Source organism: Oncorhynchus nerka, linkage group LG23 (assembly GCF_034236695.1).
Source record: "Oncorhynchus nerka isolate Pitt River linkage group LG23, Oner_Uvic_2.0, whole genome shotgun sequence".
Classification (NCBI taxonomy): domain Eukaryota; kingdom Metazoa; phylum Chordata; class Actinopteri; order Salmoniformes; family Salmonidae; genus Oncorhynchus; species Oncorhynchus nerka.
Window position 1 is genome coordinate 48,578,639 of NC_088418.1, and position 13,257 is coordinate 48,591,895.

A 13,257-nucleotide genomic window follows, 5' to 3' on the forward strand; every position below is an offset into this window, starting at 1 on the left:
ATTATTCCGCTCAGTGTTTGAGATCAATTGACACCCTTTACCATGGCACTTTGAGATTTATTTTAAACTGCAAAACCCTTACGCACCACAGCACTTTGTATACCAGGGTTGGCTGGCCTTCTCTAGTCACTCGTAGGCTCAGACACTGGTATAATTTTATTTACAAAGCCATTTTGGGTTTACTACCTTTTTATTTGGGCATTTTTATTGTTCAGAAATGTGGTGGGTACTCTCTTCGTTCGCAGGACTTTATCCTGCTAACTGTTCCAAATGTCCGAACTGAATTTGGTAAAATTACTTTTATGTACTCTGCGCCATCGTCTTGGAACGCCTTACAAAATACTTTTAAACTGGAAGAACCACTTGTCCCGATTGGTATTTTTAAATCGCTGATGAATGATCTTGAGACTGATTCCCTGACCTGTCAATGTTTTTAATTTGCTCTTTTTGATTTTGTTATACTCTTGTGAATTCTATGGTTTTTACTTGTAACGCTCGGCTTCTTCTTCTGACAAGGAGTCGCAAGGATCGGACCAAAGCGCAGCGTGGTACGTGTTCATGACGATATTTATTCAACTCAGAACACTAAAACAAAAATAACAACGAGAATGATACGAAACTAAACAGTCCTGTCTGGTGACATACACAAAGACAGAAAATAAACACCCACGAAACAGGCTACCTAAGTATGATTCTCAATCAGGGACAACGATTGACAGCTGCCTCTGATTGAGAACCATACCAGGCCAAACACAGAAATAGAAAATCATAGACAAACTAACATAGACAACCCACCCAACTCACGCCCTGACCATACTAAAACATAAGACAAAACAAAGGAACTAAGGTCAGAACGTGACATTACTAGATTACTTGTAGTTTTTCATGTTGTTTGTCTGTCATTTTTGTAATGACTTCGTGCTGCCTATCTTGGCCAGGACACTCTTGAAAAAGAGATTTTAAATCTCAATGAGCCCTTCCTGGTTAAATAAAGGTTAAATAAAAAGTATTCATTGTATAATAATAGTGAAGACATCAAAACTATGAAATATCACATAGTAACCAAAACAAGTGTTAAACAAATCAAAATGTATTTTATATTGAGATTCTTCAAAGTAGCCACCCTTTGCCTTGATGACAGATTTGCACACTCTTGGCATTCTCTCAACCAGCTTCATGAGGAATGCTTTTCCAACAGTCTTGAAGGAGTTTCCACATATGCTGGGCACGTGTTGGCTGCTTGTCCTTTACTCTGCGGTCCAACTCATCCCAAACCATCTCAATTGGGTTGAGGGTGGGTGATTGTGGAGGCCAGGTCATCTGATGCAGCACTCCACCACTCTCCTCCTTGGTCAAATACACAGCCTGGAGGTGTGTTTTGGGTCATTGTCCTGTTGAAAAACAAAATGATATTCCCACTAAGCGCAAACCAGATGAGAAAAAAAATCCAGAAAATCACATTACAGGATATTTTATGAATTTATTTGTAAATTATGGTGGAAAATAAGTATTCTGGCTCTCACAGACCTCACAGACCTGTAACTTCTTATTTAAGAGGCTCCTCTGTCCTCCACTCATTACATGTATTAATGGCACCTGTTTGAACTTATTATCAATATAAAACACACCTGTCCACAACCTCAAACAGTCACACTCCACACTCTACTATGGCCAAGACCAAAGAGATGTCAAAGGACACCAGAAACAAAATTGTAGACATGCACCAGGCTGGGAAGACTGAATCTGCAATAGGTAAGCAGCTTGGTTTGAAGAAATCAACTGTGGGAGCAATTATTAGGAAATGGCAGACATACAAGACCACTGATAATCTCCCTCGATCTGGGGCTCCACGCAAGATCTCACCCCGTGGGGTCAAATTTTTATTTTTTATTTATTTTTATTTCACCTTTATTTAACCAGGTAGGCTAGTTGAGAACAAGTTCTCATTTGCAACTGCGACCTGGCCAAGATAAAGCATAGCAGTGTGAACAGACAACACAGAGTTACACATGGAGTAAACAATTAACAACTCAATAACACACTAGGAAAAAACGGGGAGTCTATATACATTGTTTGCAAAAGGCATGAGGAGGTAGGCGAATAATTACAATTTTGCAGATTAACACTGGATTGATAAATGATCAGATGGTCATGTAGAGGTAGAGATATTGGTGTGCAAAAGAGCAGAAAAGTAAATAAATAAAAACAGTATGGGGATGAGGTAGGTAAAAATGGGTGGGCTATTTACCGATAGACTATGTACAGCTGCAGCGATCGGTTAGCTGCTCAGATAGCAGATGTTTGAAGTTGGTGAGGGAGATAAAAGTCTCCAACTTCAGCGATTTTTGCAATTCGTTCCAGTCACAGGCAGCAGAGAACTGGAACGAAAGGCGGCCAAATGAGGTGTTGGCTTTAGGGATGATCAGTGAGATACACCTGCTGGAGCGCGTGCTACGGATGGGTGTTGCCATCGTGACCAGTGAACTGAGATAAGGCCGAGCTTTACCTAGCATGGACATGTAGATGACCTGGAGCCAGTGGGTCTGGCGACGAATATGTAGCGAGGGCCAGCCGACCAGAGCATACAGGTCGCAGTGGTGGGTGGTATAAGGTGCTTTAGTGACAAAACGGATGGCACTGTGATAAACTGCATCCAGTTTGCTGAGTAGAGTGTTGGAGGCAATTTTGTAGATGACATCGCTGAAGTCGAGGATTGGTAGGATAGTCAGTTTTACTAGGGTAAGTTTGGCGGCGTGAGTGAAGGAGGCTTTGTTGCGGAATAGAAAGCCGACTCTAGATACTTATAGATGTCCACATATTCAAGGTCGGAACCATCCAGGGTGGTGATGCTGGTCAGGCGTGCGGGTGCAGGCAGCGAATGGTTGAAAAGCATGCATTTGGTTTTACTAGCGTTTAAGAGCAGTTGGAGGCCACGGAAGGAGTGTTGTATGGCATTGAAGCTCATTTGGAGGTTAGATAGCACAGTGTCCAAGGACGGGCCGGATGTATATAGAATGGTGTCGTCTGCGTAGAGGTGGATCAGGGAATCGCCCGCAGCAAGAGAAACATCATTGATATATACAGAGAAAAGAGTCGGCCCGAGGATTGAACCCTGTGGCACCCCCATAGAGACTGCCAGAGGACCGGACAGCATGCCCTCCGATTTGACACACTGAACTCTGTCTGCAAAGTACCATTGTGTTCCAGGCAAGGCAGTCATCCGAAAAACCGAGGCTACTGAGTCTGCCGATAATGATCACAAGAACGGTGAGCAAAAATCCCAGAACCACACGGGGGGACCTAGTGAATGACCTGCAGAGAGCTGGGACCAGAGTAACAAAGGCTACCATCAGTAACACACTACGCCGCCAGGGACTCAAATCCTGCAATGCCAGATGTGTCCCCCTGCTTAAGCCAGTACATGTCCAGGCCTGTCTGAAGTTTGCTAGAGAGCATTTGGATGATCCAGAAGAAGATTGGGAGAATGTCATATGGTCAGATGAAACCAAAATATAACTTTTTGGTAAAAACTCAACTCGTCGTGTTTGGAGGACAAAGAATGCTGAGTTGCATCCAAAAACACCATACCTACTGTGAAGCATGGGGGTGGAAACATCATGCTTTGGGGCTGTTTTTCTGCAAAGGGACCAGGACAACTGATCCGTGTAAAGGAAAGAATGAATGGGGCCTTGTATCATGAGATTTTGTGTGAAAACCTCCTTCCATCAGCAAGGGCATTGAAGATGAAACGTGGATGGGTCTTTCAGCATGACAATGATCCCAAACACACCGCCTGGGCAACGAAGGACTGGCTTCGTAAGAAGCATTTCAAGGTCCTAGAGTAGCCTAGCCAGTCTCCAGATCTCAACCCCATAGAAAATCTTTGGAGGGAGTTGAAAGTCCGTGTTGCCCAGCAACAGCCCCAAAACATCACTGATCTAGAGGAGTTCTGCATGGAGGAATGGGCCAAAATACCAGCAACAGTGTGTGAAAACCTTGTGAAGAATTACAGAAAACGTTTGACCTCTGTCATTGCCAACAAAGGGTATATAACAAAGTATTGAGATAAACTTTTGTTATTGACCAAAGACTTATTTTCCACCATAATTTGCAAATAAATTCATTAAAAATCCTACAATGTGACTTTCTGGATTTTCTTCTTCTCATTTTGTCTGTCATAGTTGAAGTGTACCTATGATGAAAATTACAGGCCTCTCATCTTTTTAAGTGGGAGAACTTGCACAATTGGTGGCTGACTAAATACTTTTTTGCCCCACTGTAAAAAGTGGCATTCCATTAAGTGACTAGTGATACATTTTTTACATCCAAATTTTAATTATTAAAGTGGCTAGAGATTATAGTCAGTATGTTGGCAACAGCCACTCAATGTTAGTGATGGCTGTTTAAACAGTCTGATGGCCTTGAGATAGAAGCTGTTTTTCAGTCTCTCGGTCCCAGCTTTGATGCACCTGTACTGATCTCGCCTTCTGGATGATAGCGGGATGAACAGGCAGTAGTTGTTGTCCTTGATGATATTTTTGGCCGTCCTGTGAGATCGGGTGGTGTAGGTGTCCTGTAGGGCAGGTAGTTTGCCCCCGGTGATGCGTTGTGCAGACCTCACTACCCTCTGGAGAGCCTTACGGTTGTGTGCGGAGGTTGAAGAGGGGTTGTTGAACATTTTTCACCACACCATCTGTGTGGGTGGACCATTTCAGTTTGTCCATAAATGTGTACGCTGAGTAACTTAAAACTTTCCACCTTCTCCACTACTGTCCCGTCGATGTGGATAGGGGGGTGCTCCCTCTGCTGTTTCCTGAAGTCCATGATCATCTCCTTTGTTTTGTTGACGTTGAGTGTGAGGTTATTTTCCTGACACCACACTCCGAAGGCCCTCACCTCCTCCCTGTAGGCCGTCTCGTCGTTGTTGGCAATCAAGCCTATCCCTGTAGTGTCGTCTGCAACTTGATGATTGAGTTAGAGGCGTGCATGGCCACGCAGTCATGGGTGAACAGGGAGTACAGGAGAAAGCTGAGAATGCACCCTTGTGGGGCCCCAGTGTTGAGGATCAGCGGGGTGGAGATGTTGTTTCCTACCCTCACCACCTGGGGGCAGCCCGTCAGAATGTCCAGGACCCAGTTGCACAGGGTCTCAAACTTAATGATGAGTTTGGGGGGTACTATGGTTTTAAATGCTGAGCTGTAATCGATGAACAGCATTCTTACATAAGTATTCCTCTTGTCCAGATGGATTAGGCCAGTGTGCAGTGTGATTGCGTCGTCTGTGGACATATTGGGACGGTAAGCAAATTGGAGTTGCTCTAGGGTGTCAGGTAGGGTGGAGGTGATATGATCCTTGACTAGTTTCTCAAAGCATTTCATGATGACGGAGTGCTACGGGGCGATAGTCATTTAGCTCAGTTATCTTAGCTTTCTTGGGAACAGGAACAATGGAAGCCCTCTTGAAGCATGTGGGAACAGTAAACTGGGATAGGGATTGATTGAATATGTCCGTAAGCACACCAACCAGCTGGTCTGGGCATGCTCTGAGGATGAGGCTAGGGATGCCGTCTGGGCCAGCAGCCTTGCGAGGGTTGACACGTTTAAATGTTTTACTCACGTTGGCTGCGGTGAAGGAGAGCCCCCAGGTTTTGGTATCGGGCCGTGTCAGTGGCACTGTATTGTCCTCAAAGTGAGCAAAGAAGTTGTTTAGTTTGTCTGGGAGCAAGACTTGGTGTCCGCGACGGGGCTGGTTTTCTTTTTGTAATCTGTGATTGACTGTAGACCCTGCCACATACTTCTCGTGTCTGAGCCGTTGAATTGTGACTTTACTTTGTCTCTATACTGACACTTAGCTTGTTTGATGGCCTTGCGGAGGGAATAGCTACACTGCTTGTTTTCGGTCATGTTTCATGATTAATGCAGTGATTCACGCTTTCAGTTTTGCACAAATGCTGCCATCAATCCACAGTTTCTGGTTGGGGAAGGTTTTAATAGTCACTGTGGATACAACATCACCGATGCACTTACTAATAAACTCACTCACCGAATCAGCGTATACATCAATGTTGTTGTCTGAGGCTATCCGGATCATATCCCAGTCTACATGATCGAAGCAATCTTGAAGCGTGGAATTCGATTGGTCAGACCAGCGTTGAACAGACCTGAGCATGGGCGTTTCCTGTTTCAGTTTCTGTCTATAGGCTGGGAGTCGTGGTCAGATTTGCCCAAAAGGATGACGACGGAGGGCATTGTATGTGTCATGGAAGTTAGAGTAGCAATGATCCAGAATGCTGCCAGCCTGGGTCACGCATTCTATATGCTGCTAAAATTTAGGGAGCCTTGTTTTCAGATTAGCTTTGTTAAAATCCCCAGCTACAATAAATGCAGCCTCAGGATATTTGGTTTCCAGTTTACATAGAGTCCAATGAAGTTCTTTCAGGGCCGTCGAGGTGTCTGCTTGGGAGTGGGGGGATATACACAGCTGTGATTATAATCAAAGAGAATTCGCTTGGTAGATAATGCGGTCTGCATTTTATTGTAAGGAATTCTAGGTCCGGTGAAAAAAAGGACTTGAGTTCCTGTATGTTGTTATGATCACACCACGACTCGTTAATCATAAGGCATACCCCCCCGCCCTTCTTCTTACCAGAGAGATGTTTGTTTCTGTCGGCACAGTGCGTGAAGAAACCGGGTGGCTGTACCGACTCTGATAACGTATGCCGAGTGAGCCATGTTTCCGTGAAACAGAGAATGTTACAATCTCTGATGTCTCTCTGGAAGGCAACCCTTGCTCAAATTTCATCTACCTTGTTGTCAAGAGACTGGACATTGGCGAGTAGTATACTCAGGAGCGGTGAGTGATGTGCCTGTCTATTGAGCCTGACCAGAAGACCGCTCCGTCTGCAACTCCCGCAGCGCCGTTGTTTTGGGTCGCCTGCTGGGATCCGATCCATTGTCCTGGGTGGTGGTCCAAACAGAGGATCCGCTTCGGGAAAGTCGTATTCCTGGTCATAATGTTGTTAAGTTGACGTTGCTCTTAAATCCAATAATTCTTCCTGGCTCTATGTAATAAGACTTAAGATTTCCTGGGGTAACAGTGTAAGAAATAATACATAAAAAAGAATACTGCATAGTTTCCTAAGAACGTGAAGCGAGGCGACTATCTTTGTCGGCGCCATGACCAAAGACATATTGTCAGTGGAAGGGATAGCTATGCACAAGCGAAGATGTCTGATATTTATTATGGTGGACATTGGACAATTATGGCAGAATCAGTTTTCCCATCAATCCATGAAATAAGTCCCTAATAAGGGCAGTAGCTATCCATGTAGCAAGCAGGCCGACTGATGAATAAAACACACACACGTACGTGCACATACATAACACACTCATGCACGCGAACAAACACACACAACCTCAATATCCATCCATGCCTTTCGTCAATATGTAAATCAACACATTTGCATAACTGGCCAAACAAAAACCCTTGAACATGGTTAGATTGGGGCCAACTGGTAGTATTAGTGTTGTGGATTAGGAGATAGGGGAGGTAGTAGGAAATGAGGGTAGAGCCTGGCTTAAAGACTGATCAGCAATTACACATACAGTATATGCTCATGTGCACACACACACACTAAACCAGACTGTACTTGAGAAGGGGGAGGGTGATATCAAGACTCATCAGCATTGTGTGTTTGACTAAGAGCCCTTGTAGTCATCCTGGCATAGATCCGCAGCATCATTCAACTCTCTGGTTGCTTTGAACATTGTGCTAATTGAAATACCTGATTGATATTCAGGATTATATGTTGTTTATCCCACAACAGCAAGACTAGATGATATGCTCTACAGTCAGAGCTATTGTTTTGCTAACCCTCTTACCTTGCCACAAAGAAAAGATGTGGCCGGCACTCTTACTCAATAGATTTACTAAATGTATTCACCTATATTCTTCTTCTTAGACATTCCCCACTGAGCATGCACTGATTTAATCAACGCTGTTTCCACGTTCTTATCAAAAATCATTCTAGAGACTTACATTATAGAAAAGGATGTAGCAATCACAGGAACATACTCTTGGGGAACATACTCATAAAAACATCTGTTTTTATGCCCAAAAGGCTAAATGCTAAGCTTACTGACACAGAATGAGATGGAATGTCGGCTGTTGGATTTGTTGCGTTTGAAAACCTTATCCCAGAATACTTTGGGACAGAGAAAGCAGAGGTCAAAAGGACATGTAAGGATATGTACCTATTGTTATGTTAGGAAGATTATCGCTCTCTCTAATGGCAGGTTAGGAACCACTGCATGTTGACTATCAACATCATAAGTTCAGAGGGCACTAGATAGATTTATATTACTTTTAAAGTTGCCACTTCTGTGGAGGGATTACATCAAGTTCAGATCCAAGTCACATAACAAAACAGCATATGACAAAAGGGCAACACAGCAAAATATCCTGACATCAGATATATGGGTCTTTCATCCATGCAATATCAAATAGAATATGATAAGGAATAACAATATTTGACTGAATGAAGAAGGGATTGTCGTTTCAACGCTCAGTATGCCATTTCTGTAAGGACCGACGCTGGAGTAGAGAAACAGGTACGGGGAGTCAAACATTTAATCAGGAACAGACATGAAATAAGACAGGAAGAGCGTCAGCACACGGGTGCAGACAGATATAGGGGAGGTAATGACAGATGTGATCGAGTCCAGGTGAGTCCAATAATGGCTGATGCGTGTGACGGGGGAAGGCAGGTGTGCGTAATGATGGTGGCAGAAGTGCATAATGCAGGGCAGTCTGGCACCCTTGAGTGCCAGGGGGGAGGAGCGGGAGGTGGCGTGACAATTTCACCCTTTAGGAAAGTATAAACTTGTGTTGTTTTTTACTTTGTGAATATAAGAGTGAATACCTGAGCAAACGTCCTGATGTGGGAATCACAGCAAACAGCCAAGATAGATGTGCTGTATGTTGTCCAAATAAGTAGCAAATTGTAGTTATAAAGGAGTTTCAGTCCAGGACGATTGTCTCAATGTGTCTTGAGAAAGTTTGGAAGAAAACTGGTCCCATTTCCGCTGAACAGAGGACATGTTCAACGTTTCCGTTCCTTTCCCATCAACAGCCAGCCAGGGTGTTTTTTTCCACAGTCAGTCCCAGCCCCAGCCAGGATCAGTAAGAGAAGGTCCAGAAATGTCAGGGTTGTCTAGCTTTGGTGATGTCATTATCAGTTGACATGAAGATTGACGGTTTTGGACAGATAGAAACACTACAGACATTCCCTCAGGCCGTTAATGGTCTTGTCCACAGGGAGACGTCTGGGAATGGGACTGGGACAGAGATGTCAGCTGCAGACACAGATCTGGCTGCTAAAGGGCCTGATACAAACAGACAAACACACTCACTTTACAATGTGGTTCAGTTGGTAGAGCATGGTGCTTGCAATGCCAGAATTGTTCGTTTGATTCCCATGGGGGATCAGTACGAAAATGTAGGCACTCACTACTGTAAGTTGCTCTGGATAAGAGTGTCTGCTAAATGACTAAAATGTATAACCATTCAAGTGGAGTTCTATTGTCAATTGAGGAAATTAATTGAAAATTCAATAACTAAAGAGTGTTGAATTCCATGTATTGAATTGGAAGTTCAACATGCCCCTGAGCCTAAACAGACACACATTCTATGAAGTCAAAAACACCCCATATCATCTCAGATGAGGTGCCACTTGTGGACACCTACCATAAGGGTCTGGAGAGACATTTGTCATACAATGTTTGGACCAAGCATCTCAATGGCTTCTCATGACAATAACCAAACATGGACACCTCACACATCCTGTAATTGGCAGTACTTATTGGCAGTTTGATTTCTGGGGTGTGGATATATTCTATATTTCACAATTTTAGGCAGATTCAGTTTCACATGGAGCTGGCAGATCCCCAATTAATTAGGTGATGTCCTCATTAATCTATGTTTGAGCTAATGAGAAGTGATCACAGTTGTGATTGGCTGACCCTAGAGCTGGCCAATTTAAACAGCTATTTCATGTTAATGTGACTCTAGAGTCAAAACTACTCAAAAACAGGGCATGCTGATCTAGGATAGTTTTTTTCATTTTAGATCGTAATTAATAAGATAATTTGGAGCGGGGTGATCTGATCCTAGATCAGCAAACTTAAAGATTATTTTTGAATACTGGTGACCTATTGTGTCCCTTAGCACTTGATTTTTTTTGGTGCAACCTGGTCTCACAGCATTTCAAATGTTTCTGTATGTAAATCCAAGATGACCTTAGTATGATATGTTATGGTATGTATTCATTTGTGGATGTCCATGACCCATTTCGTATGATATGTTACGAACTACAATCCGTATTATGCTACGAATTTGCAAAACAGACAATATGTTACGAATTTGCTAAACATAGTTTATTTCACGATTTGCAAAACATATGATATGTTAAGAATTCTAGCTAGGTGGCTAACGTTAGCTAGGCTAGGGGTTAAGGTAAAATTTTGGAGTTAGGTTAAAAGGTTAAGATAGGGTTAGGATTAGGGGAAGGGTTAATGTTAGGGTTAGGGGAATGGTTAGCTAACATGCTAACTAGTTGTAAAGTAGATAAAAAGTAGTAAGTAGTTGAAAAGTTGCTAATTAACAAAAATGCTATAGTTGTCCGTGATGAGATTAGAACTCACAACCTTTGGGTTGCTAGACATTCACATTATGCACACACCCATCCACCCTGACCAACTGCACACTTTTGTTTTTGCCTTAAGTAACCATCTGCCTTATGCAACCCTACCAAACGTATCATATTCATTAGTGTCCCAGATGTACGTTTACTATGTTATGGCAAGTATATGAAACCAGGCTGTTTGGTGACACATATACAACACACTCTAAATCACATCACCTGCATTTCCCAAAAGAAATAGCCCCGTTTACTACCTCAGTAATCTTCAAATGGGGTGTTTGAAATGGCATCCTATAACCTAAGATCTTAATTTGAGATAGTTTTCTAAAGCAGGAAAATAGTCCTGCAGCAACAGGAAATGTGAATTATTATTTGGATATGATTAATTATAATTAAATGTACACGTTTGTAGGGGTTGATACTCCTACTCTGGCCAAACGTAATGCACTGTATAGTCCAGCACTGTGAGAAAGTCCAGTCTCTGGTCTGGATAGCAGTAGTAATGAGTTGATAAAGTTTATAACAGCCCCCAGGACATTTACAGGCTCTTATGAAGCCGTAAAGACTTCATACCTAGCAGACAGCCTGTCCACCCAGGGTACTCATTAACCTCTAGACATACACAACACTCTACAGGGCTGGGATTGGCTCTGAGGCAAAGAGTTTGATTAGGTTAATGAACTGGCAAAACTCAGAGTCCTTGTATGAATCAGCTCAGAGAGGAGATTCTACCTGCAGGAAGGGACTATACCTGGAGGCCCATACAACACCTTTACTGAACAGAGAGTGGGAATAGGAGAGAGGGGGAGAGGGAGAGACAAGAAAGAGAGAAATAGAGAGACAAAAGGAGAAAGAGAGAGAGGGGGAGAGAGGAAGAAAGAGGACACAACAAGAGAGAGTGAGGAAGAGAGTGAGCGAGAGAGAGTGAGCGAGAGAGAGAGAGAGAGAGAGAGAGAGAGAGAGAGCGAGAGAGAGCACGAGAGGGAGAGAGAAGAGATTAGAGAGGGAAAGAGAGAGACAAGAGAATAAGAGAGAGAGGGAGAGAGAACGAGGGAGACAACAAAATAATTAGGAAGAGAGCGAGAGAGAGAAAAAGCTAGAGAGAGAGCGAGAGCGAGAAAGTACAAGAGAGAGAGAGCGAGAGAGATACGAGACTAGGGAGGGAGAGAGAGACAAGAGAAGGAGAGAGAGAGGGAGAGAGAGAGAAAGAGGGAAACAACAAAAGAATGAGGAAGAGAGAGAGAGAGAGGAAAAGCAAGCGAGAGCTCGCGCGAGCACGAGGAAGAGAGAGAACGAGAGGGAGAAAGGGGGAGTCAACAAGAGAGAGTGAGGAAGAGTGTGAGCGAGCAAGAGACAGAGAACGAGAGAGAGAGAGAAAAATCAAACGAGTCAATATAACTGTGCCAGGCTTGATAAACATCAAACCCAGCTCATCACCTTCCAGCCATACAGCAACACAGTCATAAAGCTTTCAGTCTCAAAACGTTGTTCATTTGGTTCCCACAGAGCACCTCTCTCTCTGCACCTACCATCTATCACCTCTCTGTGTACAGTGATCACTCTGAGAACCATATAAAACACTACAGGCCAATGAACCATGGCACTAATCAAAGCTGCTAACGACACAAAGTCATCCAGCACCGGTACTCCCAGCTTCACTAGAATAGAACTGGAAAGCTTTGGGCCAAACAGTGACAGTGGAGGGAGAGTGAGCAACAATATTACAAGCTAATTAATTAGCTATAGATTTGGACTTAGTTTAAACCCTGTAATTCACTCAGTATGTTCCAATTATGATAAATGGCTAAACAACTGATTGATATCTTCAACGAGTAGGACTGGAAGGATTTACTTCAGAAGCCCGACAAGGCCCTCATCCCCGTAACTCGCAGGAGAAAGAGATGGAGGTATCGTGGATGAAGATCCGGGTGTCTTGTGAGGATACGTCACCGAGAGGGTAATCTACCATTACCATTGGTCCTATTAGCAAAAGTACAATCAATCTATAATAAAAAAGACAAACTACGATCATGTATATCCTACCAACGGAACAGTCAAAACTGTAATAAATTCTGTTTCACCGAGGAGTGGCTGAACGACGACATGAATAACATAAAGCTGGCGAGTTTGAAGCTTTCTCGGCAGGATAGAACAGCGGCCTCTGGTACGACAAGTGGTTGCGGTCTATGTATATTTGAAAACAGCTGGTGCACAAAATTTAAGGAAGTCTCTAGGTTTTGCTCACCTGAGGTAATCTCATGACAAGCTGTAGACCACACTATTTACCAAGTGTAACGGCGTTCGTCTGTTGTGGAAAGAGAGTCGGACCGAAATGCAGCGTGGTGGTTACTCATGTTTCTTTAATGAACGAAAATGAAACGATACATGAAATAACTGTGAATACAAAACAACAAACGGAACGTGAAACTTATTACAGCCTATCTGGTGAATACACAAAGACAGGAACAATCACCCACGAATACAAAGTGAAACTCAGGCTACCTAAATACGGTTCCCAATCCGAGACAACGAGAATCACCTGACTCTGATTGAGAACC

General features: G+C 43.3%; 1 long non-coding RNA gene across 1 annotated transcript in view; it reads right to left on the reverse strand.

Moving 5' to 3' along the window:
• Positions 1–553: 553 nt before the first annotated feature.
• Positions 554–13,257, reverse strand: part of LOC135563969 (uncharacterized) — a 52,197-nt gene continuing 39,493 nt past the window's right edge. The window contains exon 4 of the long non-coding RNA XR_010460726.1: positions 554–1,391. This is a non-coding gene — a long non-coding RNA (uncharacterized LOC135563969). The remainder of the gene's footprint in view (positions 1,392–13,257) is intronic.